We start from the raw sequence: 24,412 nt of genomic DNA on the forward strand, positions 1-24,412 counted from the left end.
TAGGAGAATGGTATGAATATTATAGAACGATTGAAGAGATTATTGAAGTTGAGTACCCTAGTTTGCCTTTGAAGACAATAGTGTTGTTCAAATGCAATTGGTATGATCCTATACCGAACATCGGTGTAAGAATCCATCCACGTTACAATATTATGGAAGTGAACATAAAGCGAAAGTTCAACAAATTTGAACCATTTTGTCTGGCTTTTCAAGCAAAATAGGTTTATTATGTTCCATATCCAAATATGAGGCGTGATAAAATTGATTGGAGAGTTGCATGTAGTGTAAAAGCTAGGGGAGTATTCGACATACCTAATAACAAGGTGGTGGCAACCCAAGAAGATATGGCATTCCAAGAGAATAATGTGCAACTAGTTGAAGTTGAAGTGCATGATGCAGATGATATTCAACATCTTAATGATCCAAATAATGTGTTTGTGGAGTTGCAAGAACAAGAAACTAACGAAGAAGAGGATTTTCAATTTAACTCTGATTCTGATGATGAATTAGAGGACAATGAAGACCTTCTTTTGGAATGTAGTGGCGATGATTAGTTTTTTACTTAAGGCATTTTACTTGTGAACAATGGATGATTTGGATTTCATTTTTATTAGAATTATGGTGTTACTTGATGAAAGTATTTATGTTTTATTGTTATGTTCCTTTTAATGTTGATGTGTACTTGTTCTGTATGTTATACACCTATCTATACAGGATGTCAGATCATGGATCATCACATTCTCAAGGTGAGAGTTCGAAAGACCATAGCCCTGGATCATCTCAGAATCAGACATCGCCTCGGAATCAGACAACATGTTTACCACCTTTATTTCGTCGTATGGTACTACCTGATTGGTTGGCACAAGGTGTGGATGCTACAAGGGATCCTGGTAGCTCTTCCAGAACATGTAAGTGCTCCTATTTTCGTAAAATTTCAATTTTTTTATTGCTGCTAATCATTATATGATTTGTCATTAGCTCAAAGTCCATCTCCTACTTCTGCCTCCCCAACAAACAGTGCCCAATCTGATCCAATAATCAGGCATCAGTCTAGTTTGGCTCCATCAAATATGCATCAGTCTGGTTCTGCCCCATCAAATAGGAATCGATCTGCTTCTGCTCCATCAAATAGGAACCTATCTACAGCTGCTTCAAACTTTAGGAACCGTTCTACTTCTGCTCCTGCAATTCCAGCACCTCCACTTGTTGCTCATGTGCCCCCAGTACAACCAATTCATAATGGTAAGTTTGTTTATGGCAATTTTACTTTGGTTTATGTTATGTGCCTTGCTATTCTTGTATTTGAATGAAAATAGTAAACAAAATTGGTTGAACATAAAAATTAACCCTTGAACATCATTGGCCTCTCTGCTATTGTTTTTGTTTACTATTATCAGATACGTAGTCATTTTTCTTAGAGTATCTTCAGTTGCATTTTCTATGCCTTCTTACATGATTTTGATGCTTCTATGTAGGTGAACCACCTATTTTGATGCTTTTATGCCTTCTTTTAAAATTAATTTCTTTGATATACGAGGATTTAACTTGTCCTTTTTTCAGATTTGATAACTTCATATCTTCTTGCTGGATGTAGTTGAAATCATTTTGTTTCTGTTTTTTTCAACCTTACAATCTTCCTCTTATAACAGTTAAGACTGTTACTGTTTTTCCATGCTAGTAAAAAGTTGAACACGTGGGAGTTGTACTACATGCCAAGGCCCTCATGTGTTCCACTTTTGCAGTTTAAGTAACACTTGTGCTTTTCTAAATCCTATGGTGATGTGTTTATCGTTAATGTTTCAAATACTATTTTAGATAACAGTATGTTAATTTAAATATTAATGTTTCGATTATAAATGTAAAATTCAAATAAGAATGATGAGTTATTTTTATGAACATTCAATGGCTACCAATGAAGACATTTGGGCTTTCAGTGAATCCTTTCATCCAGTTTTCCTTTTTTACAATGAGAATCAGATTATTGTCATCTTGTCATATGATTATTGTTTAATCTTGAAATCATCTAAGGTCATATCTGTGCACTTGTGCAGTTATAGACCACTTTTTTTGTGTATTTTTTTTAACCTGGGGGCAGAAATTAGATTTCTTCAGATTTTATTAGGGCTCAAGTTGAGTTTCTAGGATGTTGTTAAAGCAACATAGATGCCTGAAATGTTCTAGCTGGTGAACTATTGACTATTGTGTAGATAACCTTATGGCTATTGATATATTGGCACTTAAAAATCTCCATGCTGCTTTTCATAGTCAGGTGAGTTAGTATAGGTCATTCATAAGCTTGCTTAGTTTTTCTATATTGTTTAGCTTCACCCTTGTTAATTTAGTTTGACTGAGGTAGTGGTTCATTTTGTGGTCTTTCACTTCTAAAAAACTTGGTACAGATAACTATTAGCTGCAGAATTTTGATTTATACCCTACTTGCATTTTTAAATGGACATTTGTGAATCTTTGAGTTTTTATATGGTTATAAATCATTTCACTAATGATAAAGCATTTATCTTTTTCCCATCTTTTGTGATAAAAGAAAGCATTTACTTACTGCATGAGCTAAATATGTTTTCCGTGTGAATTTTAGTGAAAATTGGTTGAACATAAAAATTAATCCTTGAACATCATTGGCCTCTCTGCTATTGTTTTCGTTTACTATTATCAGATACGTAGTTTTGATGGACTTTGGCATTCATGTGCTTGTGAAAATCCCAACTTGTCTACCCCTGAAATTTCTAATGCTTAATTTACTTGTATTGGTGAACTTTAAATGAGATTCTACTAGTTTTAATTATCTCTATTCAAGGGGCTTAAGCTTTATATTATTGTTCTTATTACTTGTCAACTACCTTGCAGCAGACTAGTTGTTACAGTCATTGTTCTTAGAGTATCTTCAGTTGCACTTTCTATGCATTCTTACATGATTTTGATGCTTCTATATAGGTGAACCACCTAATTTGCATCAAGGCGTACAAAACAATGAATTGCCTGATCAAGTTCAAGATCCTGGAGGAGCAGGAAATGAGGGCAAATTAGTAGTTAAAGTTGATGCGGGAGGCAAGTAAGTGAAATATCATTATAGGTTCGATTATTTGTTTATCGTAATATTATTACTAGTGTATATTTTTTCTATTTCAGCTTGCAACCTTCACATAAAGCATCAAAGAAAATTAAAGATGGTTTTATGATGCATACTCATGCGCGGAGATACTTTTGGAAGATCGTTCCTCCAAATATTGTGGAACTGTATTGGGAAGAGTTTCAAGTAAATTCTTTTTTTGTTTGTTTTTTTCCTGTACTATTTGAAGATCTATTAGCATATATTATATTTATTACATGTTTGTGTAGAAACATTGCACTTGGGACAAGAATATATACAACGACAACCAAGTTTGTAATGCTTTCATAAAGAAGCTTCAGAAGAGATATTCTGATTATTTTAGTAAAATGAGACTCAGGAATCAACAACCTAAGTTTGTGAGTGATGAAATATGGAAAGCATGGACTGATGCATGGGGAACTGAAGACTTCAAAAAAAGATGTAGGCAGAACAAACTGAATAGACATAAGGGAGATCTGACACAGCCTGCTGCAGCAACGCACACAGGAGGGTCAATCTCTTCTGCTGAAACTATGGAGCGCCTGGTATGTCTTTATTAATCTTTCCCTCTTAGCTAGAAATTTGACATGGTTATACATTATTGATCTAATGTCCAATTGTGGATTCTCTGATCTGTTTGGTGAGTTTCTTTTTTTTATGGTATATTTGTTCATTGGATTAATTTCTTGTTTTTGGTATACATGCAAATCAGTTAAGCTTCAGTTTACAGTAGCTTGTTTTTATGTTTACAAGCTTGCTTTTTACAGTAGCTTTTGAATGTGCAGATGTGGTTAAGAAAATGACACTAGCTTTTGAATGTATGTGGTTAAGAATTTTTTTATGTTTATAAGCTTGCTTTTTACAGTAGCTTTTGAATGTGCAGATGTGGTTAAGAAAAGGACACTAGCTTTTGAATGTATGTGGTTAAGAAAATTTTCCCCTTAGCTAGAAATCTGATAAGGATTATATGTTCATTGGATTAATTTCTTGTTTTTGGTATACATGAAAATCAGTTAAGCTTTTTACAGTTAGTTTACTGCTGATAATGTAAATGTATTGATGTTTTAGGAATAAGTTGTTCATACAATTAATTTTATATGCTATGCACCTGAGTCAGTTTACTTTCTTTGAATGAGAACCCACCATCAAACTGCTTGCGGTCCTAATAATCTGGAAGAGTCAAGTGGTGCCAATGTCTTGATACATGACATTATATATAGCTGCTATTAAATTTGTTTCCTTCCTAAACATCAGTGGATCCAATCCTTTTTCATTTTTACAGACAATACTCCTTGGTCGAGTACCTACTGCTCATGAATTATTTGCTTACACTCACACAAAGCGCCATGATGGTACTTCATGGTCTGATCCTCGTGCTCAAGCAGTTGGGGTAAGTAACAAAATTAACAGCAGCTTTGGTGACATAATTTTTTTTTGGTAGTCTTGTAGTAATTAACAACATTTTAAATCATTAATATGTAGGAAGAGTATGTAAGGGCAGTGGCTGCAAGTATCCAGGGAGAAGAAAATAGAGCAGTAGACATGTTGAAGGCTTATTATGAAGTTGTTGGAAGACACAATAGAAAGAAAAGACTTTATGGATTGGGTGATGCAGCCTGTAGATACTACTCAGCAGCTTCATCCCAGTTTTCATCTACACCAGGTGCATCAAGTTCAACATCATCTCTTGATATGACCTCTCATTTGTAGTCACAGTTAGATAGGTTGAATTAAATAGTGCAAGCTCTTCAAGAGAGTCAACAGCGAAGTGAGGAGGGAATGCAACGGGAGGATTCTGATTCACGTCAACTTCGACTTGGTGTAACTCCTAAAATGATTGAGCAGGTTTTAAAGAGGCAAGCTGATTTAGAGGGGCAGATGAGAGATCAGTTAGGATCTTTGCAGTTAGTTATAGGACGCTTTCAGTTAGAGCTAGCCGAGCTACGTGTGCATCACAAAGAACATTCGTCTAACCAGGTTGAGTCTATAGATGACGATGATCTCAATGAGAATGATTTGACTTAGGAAGTTTGGCTTGGCTTTATCTAGATCATGTGGTTAGGATATATCTAGTTTATCTTAGGTCGGACAAATATATATAGTCAATTTGTCTAAAATATTTTGGATTGACTTAGATTTATGGATATTTTGATTTTATGGTAATTATTGAAGACTATTTACTAAATATGTATTTTGATTTAATATCTTTCATAAATGTTACAATTATCTGTCTAGTATACAAAAATATCAGTGAATTTATGCTGTCAAAAAATCAGCAGCTAAATCAGGTATGAAAAATGATCTGCTGTAATCAGCAGTGGAATTGCGACTAAATATTCCATCGCTGTAGAAATAAATAGCAGCCAAAACTGGTCGGAAATTGTTTGTAGCTGTGGAAAAATCAGCAGCAGATTTTTGTGACCGACACGTGGTCGAAAAAATTTACTACGGACACGAATACTGTGGTCGCTATGCTGTTGCAGCGGGGGTATTTCCGACGGATTCGGATCCGCTGCTGCTTCGTTGCTGATATATATTTGTTACGGAATATGGCTTATCTGCGATAGATTTTTTCGCTGCTGATCAGCTGTTTTCTTGTAGTGTAAAACTGATTATTTTTCATTAATCTTTTATGTATCTTTTTCATTTATTGAATTTATTTTTATATCCTTTAAATTTCAAATTCAAATTAATATTGTATAATTGTTCCTAAAAATTAATATTTAATATTTATATATATTAATAAAATAAAAAATAATTTTAATTGTAATATTATAATATATAATTAGTTTTCTTTTATTTTTCATTGCATTGTACCTGAATGCAACAATTATAAGTTTAGTGCTTTTCTTGGCTTTACCTTATGCTTTTTTAAGAATTTAAACAAATTGTTAACTTAGTTTAGGTAAATGCAACATGTCAAACAATAATTAATATTTTAGTTGCAATTTTTTTTTATCATTTTGCTAATTTGAAGCTTCATGCAACATTATTGAAATAGAGCAAAATAAACTTATCTAATGCATCAATTTGCAAGTAAAAAATTTAAATTTAGCTGTAGAAGAGGCTTTATGATGTACTCGAGCCATTATCGATTAAAACACTAAAATTAGTCTTCCTTTTGAGGTGTGATTTTATGTATAATGGATGGATGAGCCTTGACATTTTCTTGAACGGCTTCTCGAACACTACCTACTTAAGTCTGCACCTTGGCTTTAGGTCTTTCTTATCTTCTATCTATTGTGTCTCCTAAAGCACATCACTTCATTCTTTTAAAGCGGCTTATTTGTGTTTTTGAATCAACTTCTTTCTTTGTTAATGTCTCTTTTATGTTTGGGTGAGTGGAATTGGAAACTTTTTTGTTGTACCACCTACCATTCTTTGGTTGGTTTCTTGGTTAGTGATATGACAAAGTGTGGTTGGCTCTTGCTAAACTTTTTGGTCAACAACTTGGATTTCTTATTCTTTAGGAACTGGATTTTGAACACGTTGTTATGCCCCGTCTTTAGTGCTCCTTGAGCCATCATTTACTTCTCCTTTGGTTCAACATTTGCCTAAAGTCTACGAACGCTCCATTGACTGATATAATTGGGAAAATGGATCCTCATTAATCAACATGACTTATTTATTGTCTGGAAACCTCATTATCCCTCGATTTTGCGAAGCCTAACATGGTCTAATCTCGTGATTCCATGAATCATGAAACTTACAATCGGATTTGCCTCAAACTTATTCTCTACTTGGAATTTTGTGACTTGCAGAAAAGGAAATAAAATTTTCATTGACCAGGAAATCAAAGATATTTTTGGTCTTACAAACGTCAAAAGTATAGTTAATCAAGTTTTTCTTTGTATATGGTTCCTTTTTTTGCATGAGTAATAATGGGAATATCTTCGCTCTCGCCTTTAAAAGTTAAGATATTTATATCTCCAAACCGTTAATGTATTGGAAGTAAGAACTTATGGATATCTACTTCCTCTGACTGTCTTCCTGATGAAAGTCTTTATATTCTAATACCTTGACCGCCAGTTCATAGAAATCATGAAATTCCATTCTTTGAAATTTCTTTCCGAGTTTGATGTATAGAACTTTTTGTTCCATCCTCACAAATTCATTTTTAGTTAAGGAAACCTTGCTTTAGTTCTCATCCTTTTGAACCGATCAATATAAGCATCCGCTAGTTCTTCACTTCTTTGCATGACTCGAGATAATTCCTCTATGTATACTTTTGGTATGCATGGAAGAACGGTGTATGGAACTATCTTTCCATCTGCTGCTAAGAAAAAAATGGAATTTCAGGTAAAGGGAAGTACAAAGAGAAAGTCATACTAGTGATGTAATTGGGGAACATGCACAATTTGTAGTAGTAAAAATTTGGCCAATTCATTAATTCTCTGCATTGGATGGTGAAACAGGCCATATGCTCAATGGTGGATTAGACATCTTCTCCTGAGAATAAGATGAAGTTAAGAATTCAAGATCCATGGGGAGATGGATTCTCTTGATGGTTAGAGCGTACGTCTTATGGAATTTCCATCCTTCCAACTTGTTTCAGGTCTAAGAAAATCTACATGGAAAATAAACTTTAAGAGTGTGACGTATCAAGTCTCCATCAAAATTAAGTGAAATTTTACCGATGGGATAGTTTAGAGACCAAATATAACAAAATAATTAGGTTGTAATTCATAAATTGTTTTTTTAAAGTGTTAATGTTTTTATAGGGAAATGTGTATTTTAATTTCTAGGACAGATCATGCATAAAAAAAAAGTTCAGACAAATAAGAGTAATGTAGAGGCAATTAAAAAAAAACAAAATACAAAAGGAGACCAAACGGAATAATTAGTTCTGTTGAGATTTTTTTTACTATAAAAAACTAACATAAAAAACCCTATTATATTTGTAAATAAAAAAAACACGAGGCCTCAAATTTAGTGAGGCCCTAGGCGTCGGCCTAGGGGAACTCCCCCTAAAGCCGACCCTGTATATAGCTCCTAAATAGTTAGAATCATGTCTTGTTGGGATGTTTTCCTATTTAGAACAGATTCAATTTATTCATATTCAGTAAATGACTTTTAACTCCTATATAGAAGTTCTTACTCCTTCAAAAGACACCTCTTACACATTACGCAATACTAATCATTACTTTTGCTATTACTTTACCTTTCTTAAAAAAGTAGAATTCATTTGAGTGTGAGAGAATCTCTTAACAAGATCTGATCATTCTTTGTCTTCCAGGAACACGTGAGGAACGTTGAACCGAATCCTCCAATAAAATTATTAAATCAGTTAGTGATATTTGTCGCTAACATTATCAATATATATGTTTTAATTGGAGATAGACTTTCATGAGTTGGCTTAGGTATGTATATTTTACCATTCAAACCCGAACATATTTGGATTAGTCTAAAGAATTTCTCACAAAAGCCCAACTCGATACGCCTTATATATTCTATTTTTTTAACGTGGATTTAATATTTTATGTTTATTTAAGGTTATAGGTTGGGATGAGCATGAAATTAGTTTCTTTAGTCTGATCCAATCTAGGACTGTACAAAACTAATCGAAAAACTGAAAAATCAAATTTCAAAACCGAAATTGAATCGGAAAATAGGTTAACCAAAACCGATGGATTAGGTTATGATTTTTTGTTTCAAAATCTGATGGTTAACCGAAACCAAAAAATAAAACGATTATATATTGATATACATAAAACTAGTATAAATATATATAAAACTTTAATTATCAATGTATAAAGGATGAAGGCGTGGGAGCGGAAGGGGAGTTTGCAGAGGGTGTAGGGAGATCGGATGGCTCGGGGAGAGGAAGGTGTGGGACCGGGGAAAGGATTCGTGACCGGTCGAGGGAGCGGGATCGGCCGGCTTGGATGGGGGGTGAGGGGCCGGATCCGGCAGGGGGTATGTGATAGGGGTCAAAAACCCCTATCTTTGGGTACGGCTTTAGAACAGTTTTTAGCGTTATTTAGTTAATAAGCGAGCAATTGTCGCATTTAAATGCTTTTATGTGAGTTAGTTAGAAATTGGAAATGTTTTATTTATTTTTCGTTGTTTAGGCTCGTTTTATGACCAATTTAGGCAATTACGGCCCAAATAGCATGCATAGTATAATTCCATTATCTTTTGAAGCTAATTGGTCCGTCAAAAGTCGCACCAAACGAAGCGTTTGATCAAAATAAGCGATTGGCGGGTCAATTTAGCCTTTGGACTAATGTTATCTGGAGTTTTTGTACATGCGCAGGTATAAGTTCGGACGAAAAAGGCATCGAAGGCAGTCGGCAAGCACGCGGGGGCATACCGGGCAAGAATGCTCGACGAGCGGGCCTCCGTAGGCCATGCCTGCTCGCCGAGCAGGCCCCTGGAGGCCTACTCGCCGAGCAGGCCCCCGGAGGCCTGCTCTGGCCAGCAGGATGCCTGCTCGCCGAGCAGGCCACTAGAGGCCTGCTCGGGCGAGCAGGATGCCTGCTTGCCGAGCAGGCTGCCAGAGGCCTGCTCGCCGAGCAGGGCGCTGCTCGCCGCGAGCAGCGCCTGCTCGCCGCGAGCAGCGCCTGCTCGCCGCGAGCAGCGCCTGCTCGCCGAGCAGCTCGCCCTGCTCGGCGAGCAGACCTGCGGGAATTGGTCAAAAAGACCAATTCCGCCCCCATGATGCCATGACGGACCCCACGACTTCCTACCTGCATAAGGACACGAAAATAGGTCAAAAAGAGGGCCGAGCCACGCCTATAAATAGAGTTTTTCCAATGTAAATTAGTATCTTTAATCTTTGTAATTTTCTTAGCTTTTCATCTTGAGAAATCCTCTCCACCTCCTCCATATCCTTCAAACCTCCATTGAAGACACCTCCGAAGCTCCGTTCACCGAGGATTGCTCAAGCTCTATCCTTAAGTCCTAGGAAGACGCCTGCATTGGTAGACAGGTTCCCTGAAAGGGATTTTTCTTCTTTTATATTCTGTCTAGCCTCTGATACATGTTATGAATCCTAGGCTCATTGTAACTTCGTGACAATACTTTCATCTTTGATATATATTATAGTTCTTGTTCATTCAATTGTTTTAATGCTTTAATCTTTGTCTTACGCTTTGTCTGATTGGTTTAACTCATTCGATAATCCCAAAATCAAGTTGGCACATATTGCGAGCTGAATCTGACCTAGTCAGTGCCTATAGGATTGACGACCCTATAGAAGATTAAGCCCAAATTGCTGAGCCTTAGAGCTAGTTTCGGCCTTACAAGGGAATCACGAACTAGGGACTTTAGGAGGATAGGTCGGGTTAATCGCCTCGGACACAAGTGACTTAGGTTTTAATTCAATTGCTTAAACAATCTATTTTCATTATCATCGTATTCCTTCATGTTCCTTCGGATAATTGCATTGGTAAAAGATCACTTAGGAGTAGTTTAACTTAATTAGGGGTAGAGTAACTTAATTAGGCGTAGAATAACTTAGTTAGAATCAGATAACTTAGTTAGGAATAGTATAATTCAACCTAGGAGTAGATTAACTTAGAAAAACCAACTCAAAACCCCCTAAGCCTAGATAACACCTGAAACCAAGTAACTCGATACTTGCAGAAATAAATCGTGTGGACGATAACCTGAACTAAACCAGAAATTTATTACTTGATAACGACGGGGTACACTAATCCCTTAGTGAGTCTTCATCCCAACTTAGGTGAAGGCGCATCAAGTTTTTGGCGCCGTTGCCGGGGATTTATTTCTTCTGCAATATCGAACCAAAGGTCGATTTGTTAGTTTAGGCATTCCTTGTGAATATCCTTTGTTTATATCGTTTATACTTGTTTATATATAATTCTTTATAACTTCTATACTTGTTCATATCTTTTGTATTTGTTCTATATACTTTTACTTATCAACTTTTGTGCTAGAACTTCACTTTTTCTCAGCATTCTCTGATCAATGAGTTGGCAAGAAAGAGTCGAGTGGCAAGCTCAAAAGTTTACTATCCCATCAAGACAATACATTCATGCCCTGGAGAATGAGGCTCCCAATCCCTCCATGGCCGACATAAATGAGAAAATGGATATCTTGATGACGAAACTGAGCCTCAACACCAATGAAAGTGTAAGTTTTGTGGGTAATCACCAAAGGTATAATTCTAACCCCAATTCTTACAGCTTTTATGGTAGTGATTGGAGGAGACCTCAACACTCAAATCTGTCCTACGGGAACCATAACATGTTGAGGCCTCCAAATAGGTTTGTTAATGAGCATAGGGAAAACGAATTGGGAATGTTCCCTTACGAACAAGCAAGCCAAGTTCCTCCACAGCCCTCTAGCTCACGAGATGAGGTGATGTCCCTTTTGAAAGGAATATCAGCCCGACTTACAATCAACGAGGAGGTTTGGAAGGACTTGAGCAACCAATTGGCTCAAATAAACCATGAGATGCAAGAGCAATCCCGAGATGCTCTCCCAGGCATAAAGGAAAACATAGAAATCCCACAAAGGGAATCAGCTCAAGCCATCTCCTTGAGGAATGACAAAAAGGTAGAACCAAGTCCACTATCACATGCATCACTCGAGGTAAGTGAGGAACCGGAAGCGGTAAGCAACCCCGGTTCAAAATCTGAAATTCTAAATCATGTGATAGAGATAAAAGATCAAATCAAAACTTGTGTATCTCAACTACCTTTTCCTCAAAAATTAGAAAAGTTTAGGTTTGCTTCATGCTCAGAAGTTTTCATTCTCTTCGACCTACCAAGAGAATCCAAAAGGGAGCAAACCAAACTTTTTCATAATATGTTTAAATTCGACCTCCTGCTTTCATTAAACTTATTAGAGGCTCTTAATCCGTTTTGTAGGTACGGGTTATTTCTCAAGGAGTTCGAGTTCCTAACGCGAGTAGAAGCTTACACCTAGGAAGGAACTCCATGTCGAGCTAACCGACTATAAAGTAGCGCTTCTTAGGAGGCAACCCAAGTTTGGATTAAACTTTTTCTAGGTTTGTTTTTCTTTTTAATTCAATTATAGATTTCTGTTTTTAACTTTGGTTAGTAAGTTGTCTTCTCCACCCTAACTTTTTGCACATGCGCTTGATAGTTTTAGATGCAATGTTGGAACTTATTGCATATTTTTAGTGTGAGGAGGAGGGGTAGACAAACTTACAGAAATTTGTATAATTTTTAAATTTTTGTGGCGTCGTGTCTAGTTTAGTTTAGCGTTTTCGGGTTTTATTTATGTTTTTGCATGTTTAGGACCTAAAACCGTGAACCTCCTTCGAATCTAAACTTCGTTATTTATCCTTGAGGGCTGAGAACCGAATCTAAGATTGCATGACAACTAGTTTAGGTGTAGGACACAATCCTTGTATCTGTAAAAGCATGAGCTAAAGTTTGCATTTAGACCCTACTTTTGAAGAAATGCTAAAATCATTACTTAGGTAGATAACTTAAGAATTGAAGGCATGTGATGTTAAACTTGAGTTTGGGGAGAACTAGTAAACACAAAATTGAAATCCAAAGAATTGTGAGTTGAATTTGAGCCTAAGAGCGAACATCAAAAAGCTCTTTTTCTTGACATTTTTGTGTGAATGCTTTGACTTGTGGAAAGATTACAGATTTTGCACCTAATACTGTGTTGAACCTACATGCAATGATTTGAGATGATAAACGATGAATCAGCCTCATTAGAATTAACCCTTTCCTTTACCTTATTTTCTTTTTTTTCAACCACTCTAGGAAGCCCCTTTGAGCCTGTATTTTTGTAGCTTGTAGATTTTTTTCTTTCGTTCTAACCCTTATTTTTGCAAACTATCACTTAGTTTGTTACCTAACCCAAGTTTTTGCAAAGCTCAAATTGAGCCTTTGTTTTCTTCTAGCGCTTTTTCCTTGTTTATGGCATTATAGTAGCAAGCCAAAAGGCTAAGAAGTGATTGAGCAATGCTACCCGAAAAAAAAAGAAAAAAGAAAGAAAAAGAAAAACAGAAAAAGAAAAGAAAAAGAGATGAACAAAAAGGAGAACTTCATTCCTCAGTTCTTAAAATCAAAACGTCTCAAGAAAACGTCCTAAAAAGAGAATAATGAATGAATAAAAAGCTCAGTCACTTCATATTTGCTAAAGCCACTAGAACTATTAACCCTTGTTGTACCTTTAACCCTCTAACCACATTACAACCCCAATTCGAGGCTGTTTTTGATATCATCGGAGTCATATAGCATAGTAGAGGAACTCGGATGAACGTGCAAAATCAACGTAATCCTAAGCAAGAACATAAGCCGAGAGTAAACACTTTAGCCACCAAAATTGTGTGAAATGAGTGAACTACCTATGGTGAGGTGTTTTACTTAGCGATCCCCTCAAGCTCGTTTAATTGAACATGTGTCCTTTTTCTTAAAACATATGACCTATGATAATTGAAATGCGGCTTTTGGATATCGTGTCTCTACTTTGTATTTCCGAATGCATGTAATTACAGATGCTCGAAATTGTGTCAAGCACCTAGTCAAACCGGGAGGTTTTCTAGCTTGCTTGTGATTGCGGGTTTAGTTTTTTAGTTTACTTGGGGACAAGTAAAGTTTTAAGTGCGAGGAGGTTTGATAGGGGTCAAAAACCCCTATCTTTGGGTACGGCTTTAGAACGGTTTTTAGCGTTATTTAGTTAATAAGCGAGCAATTCTCGCATTTAAATGCTTTTGTGTGAGTTAGTTAGGAATTGGAAACGTTTTATTTATTTTTCGTTGTTTAGGCTCGTTTTATGACCAATTTAGGCAATTACGGCCAAAATAGCATGCATAGTATAATTCCGTTATCTTTTGAAGCTAATTGGTCCGTCAAAAGTCGCACCAAACGAAGCGTTTGCTCAAAATAAGCGATTGGCGGGTCAATTTAGCCTTTGGACTAATGTTATCTGGAGTTTCTGTACATGCGCAGGTATAAGTTCGGACGAAAAAAGCATCGACGGCAGTCGGCAAGCACGCGGGGGCATACCGGGCAAGAATGCTCGACGAGCGGGCCGCCGTAGGCTATGCCTGCTCACCGAGCAGGCCCTTGGAGGCTTGCTCGCCGAGCAGGCCGCCAGAGGCCTGCTCGCCCTACTCGGCGAGCAGACCTGCAGGAATTGGTCAAAAAGACCAATTCCGCCCCCATGATGCCACGACGGACCCCACGACTTCCTACCTGCATAAGGACACGAAAATAGGTCAAAAAGAGGGCCGAGCCACGCCTATAAATAGAGTTTTTCCAATGTAAATTAGTATCTTTTATCTTTGTAATTTTCTTAGCTTTTCATCTTGAGAAATCCTCTCCACCTCCTCCATATCCTTCAAACCTCCATTGAAGACACCTCCGAAGCTTCATTCACCGAGGATTGCTCAAGCTCCATCCTTAAGTCCTAGGAAGATGCCTGCATTGGTAGACAGGTTCCCTGAAAGGGATTTTTCTTCTTTTATATTCTGTCTAGCCTCTGATACATGTTATGAATCCTAGGCTCATTGTAACTTCGTGACAATACTTTCATCTTTGATATATATTATAGTTCTTGTTCATTCAATTGTTTTAATGCTTTAATCTTTGTCTTACGCTTTGTCTGATTGGTTTAACTCATTCGATAATCCCAAAATCAAGTTGGCACATATTGCGAGCTGAATCTGACCTAGTCAGTGCCTATAGGATTGACGACCCTATAGAAGATTAAGCCCAAATTGCTGAGCCTTAGAGCTAGTTTCGGCCTTACAAGGGAATCACGAACTAGGGACTTTAGGAGGATAGGTCGGGTTAATCGCCTCGGACACAAGTGACTTAGGTTTTAATTCAATTGCTTAAACAATCTATTTTCATTATCATCGTATTCCTTCATGTTCCTTCGGATAATTGCATTGGTAAAAGATCACTTAGGAGTAGTTTAACTTAATTAGGGGTAGAGTAACTTAATTAGGCGTAGAATAACTTAGTTAGAATCAGATAACTTAGTTAGGAATAGTATAATTCAACCTAGGAGTAGATTAACTTAGAAAAACCAACTCAAAACCCCCTAAGCCTAGATAACACCTGAAACCAAGTAACTCGATACTTGCAGAAATAAATCCTATGGACGATAACCTGGACTAAACCAGAAATTTATTACTTGATAACGACGGGGTACACTTATCCCTTAGTGAGTCTTCATCCCAACTTAGGTGAAGGCGCATCAGTATGGCGGGCGTATGGGATTTGGCAGCGGATAGGACCAGGGAGCGGGGTATGAGAGCTGCGGAGCAAGGGGTTGATGGGGGCGGGTTGGCGATCCCTAGTTTTCCTAAGGAGCCTACGCCTGCTGTGGGATTGGCGGATGGGGGTTCCAGATCTGGGGAGAATGGCGCGCAACGCCCTATACCTGGAGTGGTGATGGCCTGTGCTGCGATGGGCAGCGCGCCAGCTGGGGAGCTTGGCAGGAGGGAGCCTAGTGATGGTGTGAAGGTGGGCGGCAATGCCTATGGAATGTCGGCAGTGGCGGAGGCTGCCCTATCAAGGGAACTGACGGTGTCCCCGGGCTCTAGGGAAATAAGGGAGGTTGAGGTTGCCCAGATGGGCGGGTCGTTGGCTCAGGACGCTGCGGGCCAAAATGTTAATTGTTCTGTTAGAGTTCCGGGCCCGCGACAATTTGGGGATACAGTTGATAGTTTCGCTTTTGAGAAAGGCTTGGGGCGATCTTCCTGGAGAGATAAGGTGTTGGGGGTAGTCGAGGAGGAACCCATGATGGAGGAGGACATTATCGAGGATGAGTCAGAGGAAGTCTTTTCCGACTCTGATGTTGAGGATGGTGAACAAGAGGACCCACTGTGTCTTGTGATCCATCTCTCCTCTGAAGATAAACGCGTCCTCAGATCGAAATGGAAATTAACCTTATTTGTCACTGTGCTTGGGAAAAGGATTAGCTTTAATTACTTTGCTCAGAGGATCCAGGCACAATGGGCGAAGAAAGGGAAGGTTACCATTACGGACCTTGAGAATGACTATTATGTCATCAAATTTACAAGGGCAGAAGATTTTAATGCAGTTGTTAATGGTGGACCTTATATCATTTCCAATCATGTTTTGGCGCTGAGGCCATGGGTCCCAAATTTTAATCCTTATGATTGCTCTGTGAATAGGATCCTTACTTGGGTTAGATTCCCAGGATTACCTATTGAATACTATAACGAAAGATTTCTGAATAAGATTGGTGGCCTAGTTGGGAAAGTTCACCATGTTGACAAAACTACCGTTGGGGCAGTGAGAGGCAAGATTGCCAGGGTTTGTATTGACATTGATCTTGCCAAGCCTCTTCTGTCAAAATTCTGCGTTCAGAATAAGGTCTTTCATATTGAATACGAAGGTATTCACAATATCTGCTATGAGTGTGGCATGTTTGGCCATACTTATGATGGCTGTCCGAAAAGAAGGAAGGTGGTTGAGGAGGTGGTGATGCCTAACATAAGTAGAGCTGAGGAGATTCAAGGTGAAGGGAGGAATTTTGGCCCATGGATGCTGGCCAAAAGGTCGGTCAGAAGGAAGCCACAAAGCAAATGCTGCTCGGATTCAATCTCCAGATATCAGCAAGGAGATGAATTCTCTCCAAATTGCTCCTGAGATCAAGGTCAGGCCCCCTAACATCAAGATTGGTGCTGGTGTTGAGTCATCATCCGGTTTAAGGTCAAGGTTCGGAGTCCTGTCTATGGAGGATGGATAGGATTCAGATCTATCTAATGAGCATATGGAGTTAAGCATGCCAGGCCTTGAATCTGCCGAGCCAACTTCCATCCTTGGTGACTCTATTAATCCTCTTTTCGACTCCAAAGCTGTTGCCAAGGGGAGCTCCCAGATCATGGGATCAACAGGAAAAGTGATGACTAATGAGGTTAGTAATTTGAAAACTCTTGTTGATGTCCCATTTGGAAAGTCTATAGGAGTCAATAAGTTGAATATGAAGAAACCTAAGGCTAATCCTAAAAAGAACCATAGTTCTTTGGATTCTTGGGATAAAAGGGGGCCTGCTGGCACCTCTTCAAGGCTCCCAGGAGCCCCGAATAAATACCTGGTCTAGGGTGTGGGCCTGTGGTCAGTAGCCTTCCGTTCTGATGGACTTTTTTATTTGGAATGTTAGAGGTGCGGCTAGCAAGGCTACCCACATCCATGTTAAAGATCTTATTAAGAAATTTAATCCTTCTTGTTTTGCTCTTCTTGAAACCAAAGTTAGTGGTTCCAAAGCAGATGAGGTGGTTAGAAAGTTTAAGAATTGGAGTTGTGTCAGATCTGAGGCTACTGGTCGGGCAGGGGGGATTTGCCTTTTTTGGAAGCCAGGCCGTGTTAATATTGATATTATCAGTATGGATAATCAGTTCATTCATAGTAAGGTTTGTTACCCTGGTAATAAACCTTTCTTTGTCACCTTTGTTTATGCCGATCCTGTTTTGGCTAACCGTAAAAGGCTGTGGGAGATCCTGTATTCTATAAGTATAAGCATGGTGGATGCTTGGATGGTGGCTGGGGACTTTAATGATATTGTCCTTATGAGTGATCAGAAAGGGGGGGGGGGGGGGGAAATCATTATGTGAACCGGTGCCTAAACCATAAGCAGAATATGGATTTATGCGGGCTGTCTGACCTGGGAGCCGCTGGTCACAAGTTTACTTAGAAAAGGAATAGCGTGTTTGTTCGGTTGGACAAAGTTTACGTGAATGTTGCTGCGATTTATAGATTTCCCGAAGTGAACGTGCTGAATCTCCCTTTCCATCATTCTGACCATTGTCCTATCCTCGTTAAGCTGGTTAAATGTCATCGGCTTAAAGGGAATAGACCGTTTAGGTACCTTGTTGCCTGGGAATTCCATCCTGAGTTTAAAAATTTTGTTAAAGACAATTGGCAACTTCATTCTAATGTTCTCCTTGCCGCTGAGGGATTTAGAAGGAATGTGGTGGGATGGAATAAAAACATCTTTGGCCACATCATCAGAAGGAAAAATAAACTTTTAAGAAGAATTGAAGGCATTCAACGCTGTTTGGAGATCCGTTTTGATCACAGTCTGAATTGTCATCTTAGATCTCTCCAGAATGAGTTGGAAGCTGTGCTTAGATAGGAAGAGCTTCTTTGGTTCCAGAAATCTAGAAAGGCTTGGATTAAGGATGGAGACCGGAATACCAGGTTTTTCCACCTTTCTACTATTATTAGGAGGCAGAGGAATCAGATCGATGCTATTAAAGACTCCAATGGTGATTGGGTCTATGAGGATGAAGATATTCATCGCCTGGCCCTTGACTTCTATAAAGACCTATTTAAAGAGGATGAGGTGGATCTGGATAAAGCCCTCTCTGGGATTTCCTTTCCTAGGTTGGAGGAGGAGGCTATTAAGGAAGCTTTCCATCCTATTGACCAGAAAGAAATTGATCTGGCTTTCTCTAGTATTGGAGCTACTAAGGCTCCGGGGATCGATGGTATTCCTGCTAGTTTTTACCATAAACACTGGGAAACTGTGAAGGAGGGCATTTACAGTTTTGTTAAAGGTGTTTTCGACGGTTCCAACGATACTAGGCTAGTGAATAAAACCCTCCTGGTTTTGATCCCAAAAGTTGAAAAACCTTCCTCCTTTTTACAAATGAGGCCGATTAGTCTTTGCAATGTGTTATATAAAGCTATCACTAAAATTGTGGCTAATAGACTCCGGCGTATTCTTCCTAAGATTATAAGCCAGAATCAAGGCAGTTTTGTTCCTGGCAGGCAAATGATGGATAATGTGGTTATTGCCCAGGAGATGGTTCACTCCATGAAGATGAAGAAGGGTAAGAAAGGGATAGTGGCGCTTAAGCTGGATCTGGAGAAAGCTTATGACCGTTTAAACTGGAGTTTCCTTCTGGATAGTTTAAAGAGAGCTGGTATCCCGGATAGCTGGAGGAGATTGATTGAGGATTGCATTTCTTCTCCTATTTTTCAGGTTTTGATCAATGGAGATATGTCTGATGAGTTCTCTCCCTCCAGGGGTATCCATCAAGGGGATCCTATGAGCCCCTTCCTTTTTGTTATTGCTATGGAGAGGTTGTCTCACTTGATCCAAGAGGCTGTGAGCAAGGGGATTTTCCATCATGTGTCCATCAACAAGTTTTGCCCTCCTATTACCCATTTGTTCTTCGCTGACGATGTGATGATCTTTGTGGAAGGGAATGAGGAGCAAGTTGGTGTGGTTATGGATATCCTTAATTGTTTCTGCGCTGCTTCTGGCCAGAAGATCAATATCCAAAAATCTCGGATGCTTTGCTCTAAGAACATGGATAAAGGAGTTTGTAAAAGGCTAAGTGATTTATCTGGTATTCCTCTTACTCACTCTTTGGGGAAGTATCTTGGGGTCCCCCTCCATAGCGACAGAGTTACCAAAGCCTCTTTTAAATAGACACTAGATAAGACCAATGGGTTGTGTGCTAGTTGGAAAGCTAGTTCTCTTTCCCTGGCAGGCCGTCTAACATTAATTCAGTCTGTCAATTGCACGGCTCCTAATCATATCATGCAAGCCTGCAGACTGCCTGAGCCTGTTCTCAATGAGCTTCACAAAATTAACCGACGTTTCCTTTGGGGAGAGTCTGGAGAGGGGAAAAAGATCCACCTTGTCCCTTGGAAGGAGGTATGCCAGCCGAAAAGTAGGGGGGGTCTTGGAATAAGACAAGCTAAGGACAATAACAAAGTCTTATTAATGAAGCTTCTCTGGAGAATGTGGCAATGCCCCTTGATAGGGGTATTTTACCCCTATCTTTTAGCGTGATTTACGGGTTAATTTTGGATGAAATAAATAAGTTTAATTACAAAAATAGAGTGTTTTAATAAAATAACAAAATAAAAATAAATTCTGTACTTTCGGTTAATTTTCCTTATGTTTGATTAATATTAGAAAATAAAACGTCAAGCTAACTCGACTCTCGAGAATTGTATTTCAGGTACAAGCAAGGAGTGGAAATCTACCAAAATATGCGGGGCGTATCACTCCTCACGCGGGGCGTGGAACACTTAGTCAGAAATAATTGCCTTATCCGCAGACTCCACGTGGGATCCAACCACTGATACGCGGGGCGTACCCCAATCTACGCGGGGCGTAGATGCAATGATGAGCCCAATCATAAACGTCAGACTGCATTGTCTCCTAAGTCAACCATCGGTACGCGAGGCGTGTTTTAGGATACGTAAGGCGTAAATGGTGTATTTCAAGCAATAAAATGCCAGGAGCTCAAACACGCGCGGCGTATATCACTATACGCGGGGCGTGGTCGAGACAACAAGACCCGGATTAACTCCACATGTAGGAAATTATTGGAGGAATGGGTCATTATGATCATGATTGCTCCATGCTTTGCTCCATGCTTGTAGGAATGGGAAATATGCACAAAATCATGTTGCTCCATGCTTTGCTCCATGCTTATATCTTGTGGAATTATGATTTTGCCCCTAGCTTGATGTGTATAAATAAGAGTGACTAGCACTCATTTGAGAGACCCTTTTTGATATACAACTTTTGTATAATTTAAGTTCTTGTTATTTTAGTTTTAGATTCAGATTTTAGTTAGCAAAACTCTCCCACCTTGAGAGCTTGTTCGTTTATTCCGGCATTCCATCAAAGTTTCGTTCCACCTCCATCCACCAAGCTCGAGAGTTCCACCTCCAAGTCCTAAGAGACGACCTTGAGTCCGGTTAGCTAGTTCCGAGGGTGAATTCTTCCCTTATCACTTGCTAATTAGCTTGTACTCTTCCTATGTACTAGGCTTGGTTGTATTCTATATTTTTATTCTCTATATTTATAATTTATGATTTGCAATTTCCGTTTGTATATACGTGTTGATGTTTATTGCTTGTTTTGATACTTATAATTGATTATCGTGTAGGGGAACGCGATTTCCGACACCATTTGGGTTATCTTTAGGGATTCATATAGGTGTTGCCTTACCGGAAGTGACAAACTGGAAACCGTAGGAATTGACAAGCCACGGAACTTACGGGCCCTAGTTTCTGGTCTCCAACATTAGACACGCCTTGACTAGGAACCACGTAGTCTAAGTACTTCACGGGTCGGTCGAACTACACGTAGTCGTCTTTGCAAGAGTAAATCATCAATCGAATATATTCAGAGTTATTGCCTATTATATTTATAACTTATCGTCACCCATATCATCCCGTGGAGTTTTCCGCTACATAAATCTGTTTCACCTATAGTTAGGAGTAGTTTGTAGTTGTGTCTCACACCAACCCCAAAGTATTCACCGCTTAAATAACGTATAAAATCGAGTCGTTTAATACTTGCAATTATAAATCCCGTGGATTCGATACCCGGTCTTAATCGGATTATTACTTGATACGACGGGGTACACTTGCCCCTAAGTAGTGACGTCTAGTAAAGATAGAGCACTTAGAAAGATCACATCCATAGTCACAACGCACTTACCATATATATTTTGTCGTAGAAAACACCACACTAGACGGCACGCATCACCCCTCCTCTCTTTGGGGTTGTCTTCTCTGTGGTAAGTATCTGTTAAGTCCAAAATATACCTAAAATATCATTAGTATTTACATCAGTTCTGCTACGAATTTGTGCTATTTATAACTATTTAGAATGCTTTTACTCTCGAATATGTTTCTTTCTTATAAGGTATGTAAATATTTGGTAAAATCCAAATAGGAACGAAAAGAGCTTAAAAACAGAAGAAAAACCTTATAAAAGGAGTCAAAAACGACAAAGATCGATTACACCTAAACGAGAACAAAGACGAAGTCAGCAACAGAAGAAAATGCCCAATTCTCGGTTGAGGAAACCAAATTCTCAGTAGAGAATTTGTGGAAGCCGCGACCGAGAATCTCAAATTCTCGGTCGCGACACGCGTTTTTCAGCTCCCCTCTCTTTCATTCGAAGACAAAGTATTTACTCCCCATTCTCGGCCGAGAATTGCCATTCTTGGTAAGTGCAGAAATTCCTCCAAGTACAATGAACACATGTTTAATTCAAAGAAACATGTTCGTTCGGATGGATAGAAACGTCCCTTCACAGAGGATACGATCCTTCACAACGGACACGACACTTCAATCACGACTCTTCAACATCTATAAATAAAGAGTTGATGGAGAGTTGGAAAGATATAGAAGAAATAGATTAGTATAGAATTTATGCAGAAATTCCGAGTCAAGTGATTCAGAATTTAGATTTCATTTCTATAAAAAGCAATATGATGTACACACATTGTTTATTCAATAATTATAAACACAGTAGCGTTTAGATTTGTTCATATTAGTTTACATTTTGGTAGAGGCCGACCGCATCCCTATTACGAAGTTACAACGAGAAGATTGAGTAGAGAATCCGCCCTGAGTCTGACAAACTCTAACGAAACCCAAGGAAAGGATTGACAACCCATTCACTTGCAAGTCGTCAAATGTTTTCATGCTTCTTGTTCTCTGTAAACTTGTATCAAATTTATATTTCATCTAATAAAGTCTGTTCTATTCGATAGATTTTCATGCAGCACTTTGGTAAAGGATCCGAAGTGGATTGCCGGTGTTTTCATTAAAACGTAGTTTAATTCAAAATCTTTACAAGGAAACTTTGTTGAACACTTAGACAAATTGATATCTCGGTAGAGTTTTAATTTGGTTAAGGTAGCGATCTAACCCGACCGTAGGAGGATTGACTACAGTTCAAAGCCTAAAAATTAGAGGTTCCGTCATTTATTTCATCGTTATAATTTATACAAAGTTTAAAGTTGTTTTCTTTGCTTAATGCAAACGAATACATTTGTTTACTTTTCTAAGAACTAAACAATCCTGTTTTGTAAATTTATCCCTAAGTCAGAAGTATTTTCTAACATTTGTTATACTCTATTCTATTTCTTATTCTAGCAATTTCAAAACCAAATCCGATTAAACGATTTTATTATTATAAACCTTAAAAGCAAATTTAACCAATTCAAAATAAGTTTTTGTTAAAAAAAAGTTCCCTATGGGATCGATATCTTTTATTACTACAAGCGTATACCGTGCACTTGCGGAAATCGCTCAACAAGTTTTTGGCGCCATTGCCGGTGAACGCCAAAAATTTTGACAAAAATTTAGATTTCTCATGTTTTATTTCGAATCTAGGTTTATTTATACTTATTCAAAATTTTATATTTTACTTATTTCAAATTAGTAACATATTTATTTTTCAAATTCTGTTTTGAAGGTAGTTTCGGTTCATGCGAAATTTCAAGTTCATGCGCAGTTCTCGAAGTTCAGGCATTCCACCAAAACCGCTAGACCCAGAAATTGAAAGAACGGTTAAAAAGAACAAGAAAAACAAAAACAAAAACAAAAACAAGACTCCAATAAAAACTAGAATTACTAAGCCAGAAATTATGGCTACGCTTATGGATTACGCTAGGCCAGGAGTGGCTGGTGTAACAAACAGCATAGTTAGACCCCAAATAAATGCAAATCAATTTGAGATTAAGCCAGCATTGCTTAATATGTTACAAAATAACGTAACATTTTACGGGTTACCTAACGAAAATCCTAACACCCATTTGACAAATTTTTAGAAATTTGTGACACTTTTAAAATAACAGATGTGACTGCGGAAGCAATCAAACTTCACCTTTTTCCTTTTACTTTGAAGGATCAAGCCAAAGAGTGGTTAACTTCTATGCCAGCCGCAACATTTGAAACTTGGGAGCAATTAGCCCAAGCATTTTTATCAAAAAATTTTCCTTTAGCAAAAACCGCAAGAGTCATAAAAGAGTTAACATCTTTTTCTCAAAATGATAATGAAACTCTTTATGAGGCTTGAGAACGTTTTAAAGAACTTCAACGTTTATGCCCACACCACCAATTGCCCGCTGAACTTTTAATGCAAACATTTTATAATGGATTAAATCCTACAACAAGAGGTTCATTAGATGCTATGTCCGGAGGGTTATTCATGAAGAAAACGTCAACCCAAGCCAGAGAACTTTTGGAGGAAATGGCAATCAACAGTAGTATGTGGCCCGCGGAGCATGGACACGTACCAATGGCGAAACCATCATCCTCAACTACGTCGTCGGTTAAAGGTATAGTGAATCTTGATCCAGTTGCGATGTTGCAAGCCCAATTTTCTGCCTTATCGCACAAAATTGATAGGTTTATGGCACCGTGTGATCCTAATGGTCAGCCAATCCAAACAGATGTAGATTATGAAGGGATGAGCAAAATTGAACAGGTAAATTTTGTCCAAGGACAAAACCAAACTAATAACCCTTATTCCAATACATATAATCCTGGATGGAGAAATCATCCTAACTTTAACTGGAGAGATAATAATAATAATACTAATGCT

The 24,412-nt window shown here is 38.3% G+C and overlaps 1 non-coding gene across 1 annotated transcript; it reads right to left on the reverse strand.

Annotated features, from left to right (window-relative positions):
• Nucleotides 1–23,821: 23,821 nt before the first annotated feature.
• Nucleotides 23,822–23,928, reverse strand: LOC136204290 (small nucleolar RNA R71). The gene has a single exon (XR_010675136.1). It is a non-coding gene; the product is annotated as a small nucleolar RNA R71 (small nucleolar RNA).
• Between the last annotated feature and the right edge of the window lie 484 nt (nucleotides 23,929–24,412).

The sequence above is a fragment of the Euphorbia lathyris genome, chromosome 8 (genome assembly GCF_963576675.1).
Source record: "Euphorbia lathyris chromosome 8, ddEupLath1.1, whole genome shotgun sequence".
Taxonomy (NCBI): domain Eukaryota; kingdom Viridiplantae; phylum Streptophyta; class Magnoliopsida; order Malpighiales; family Euphorbiaceae; genus Euphorbia; species Euphorbia lathyris.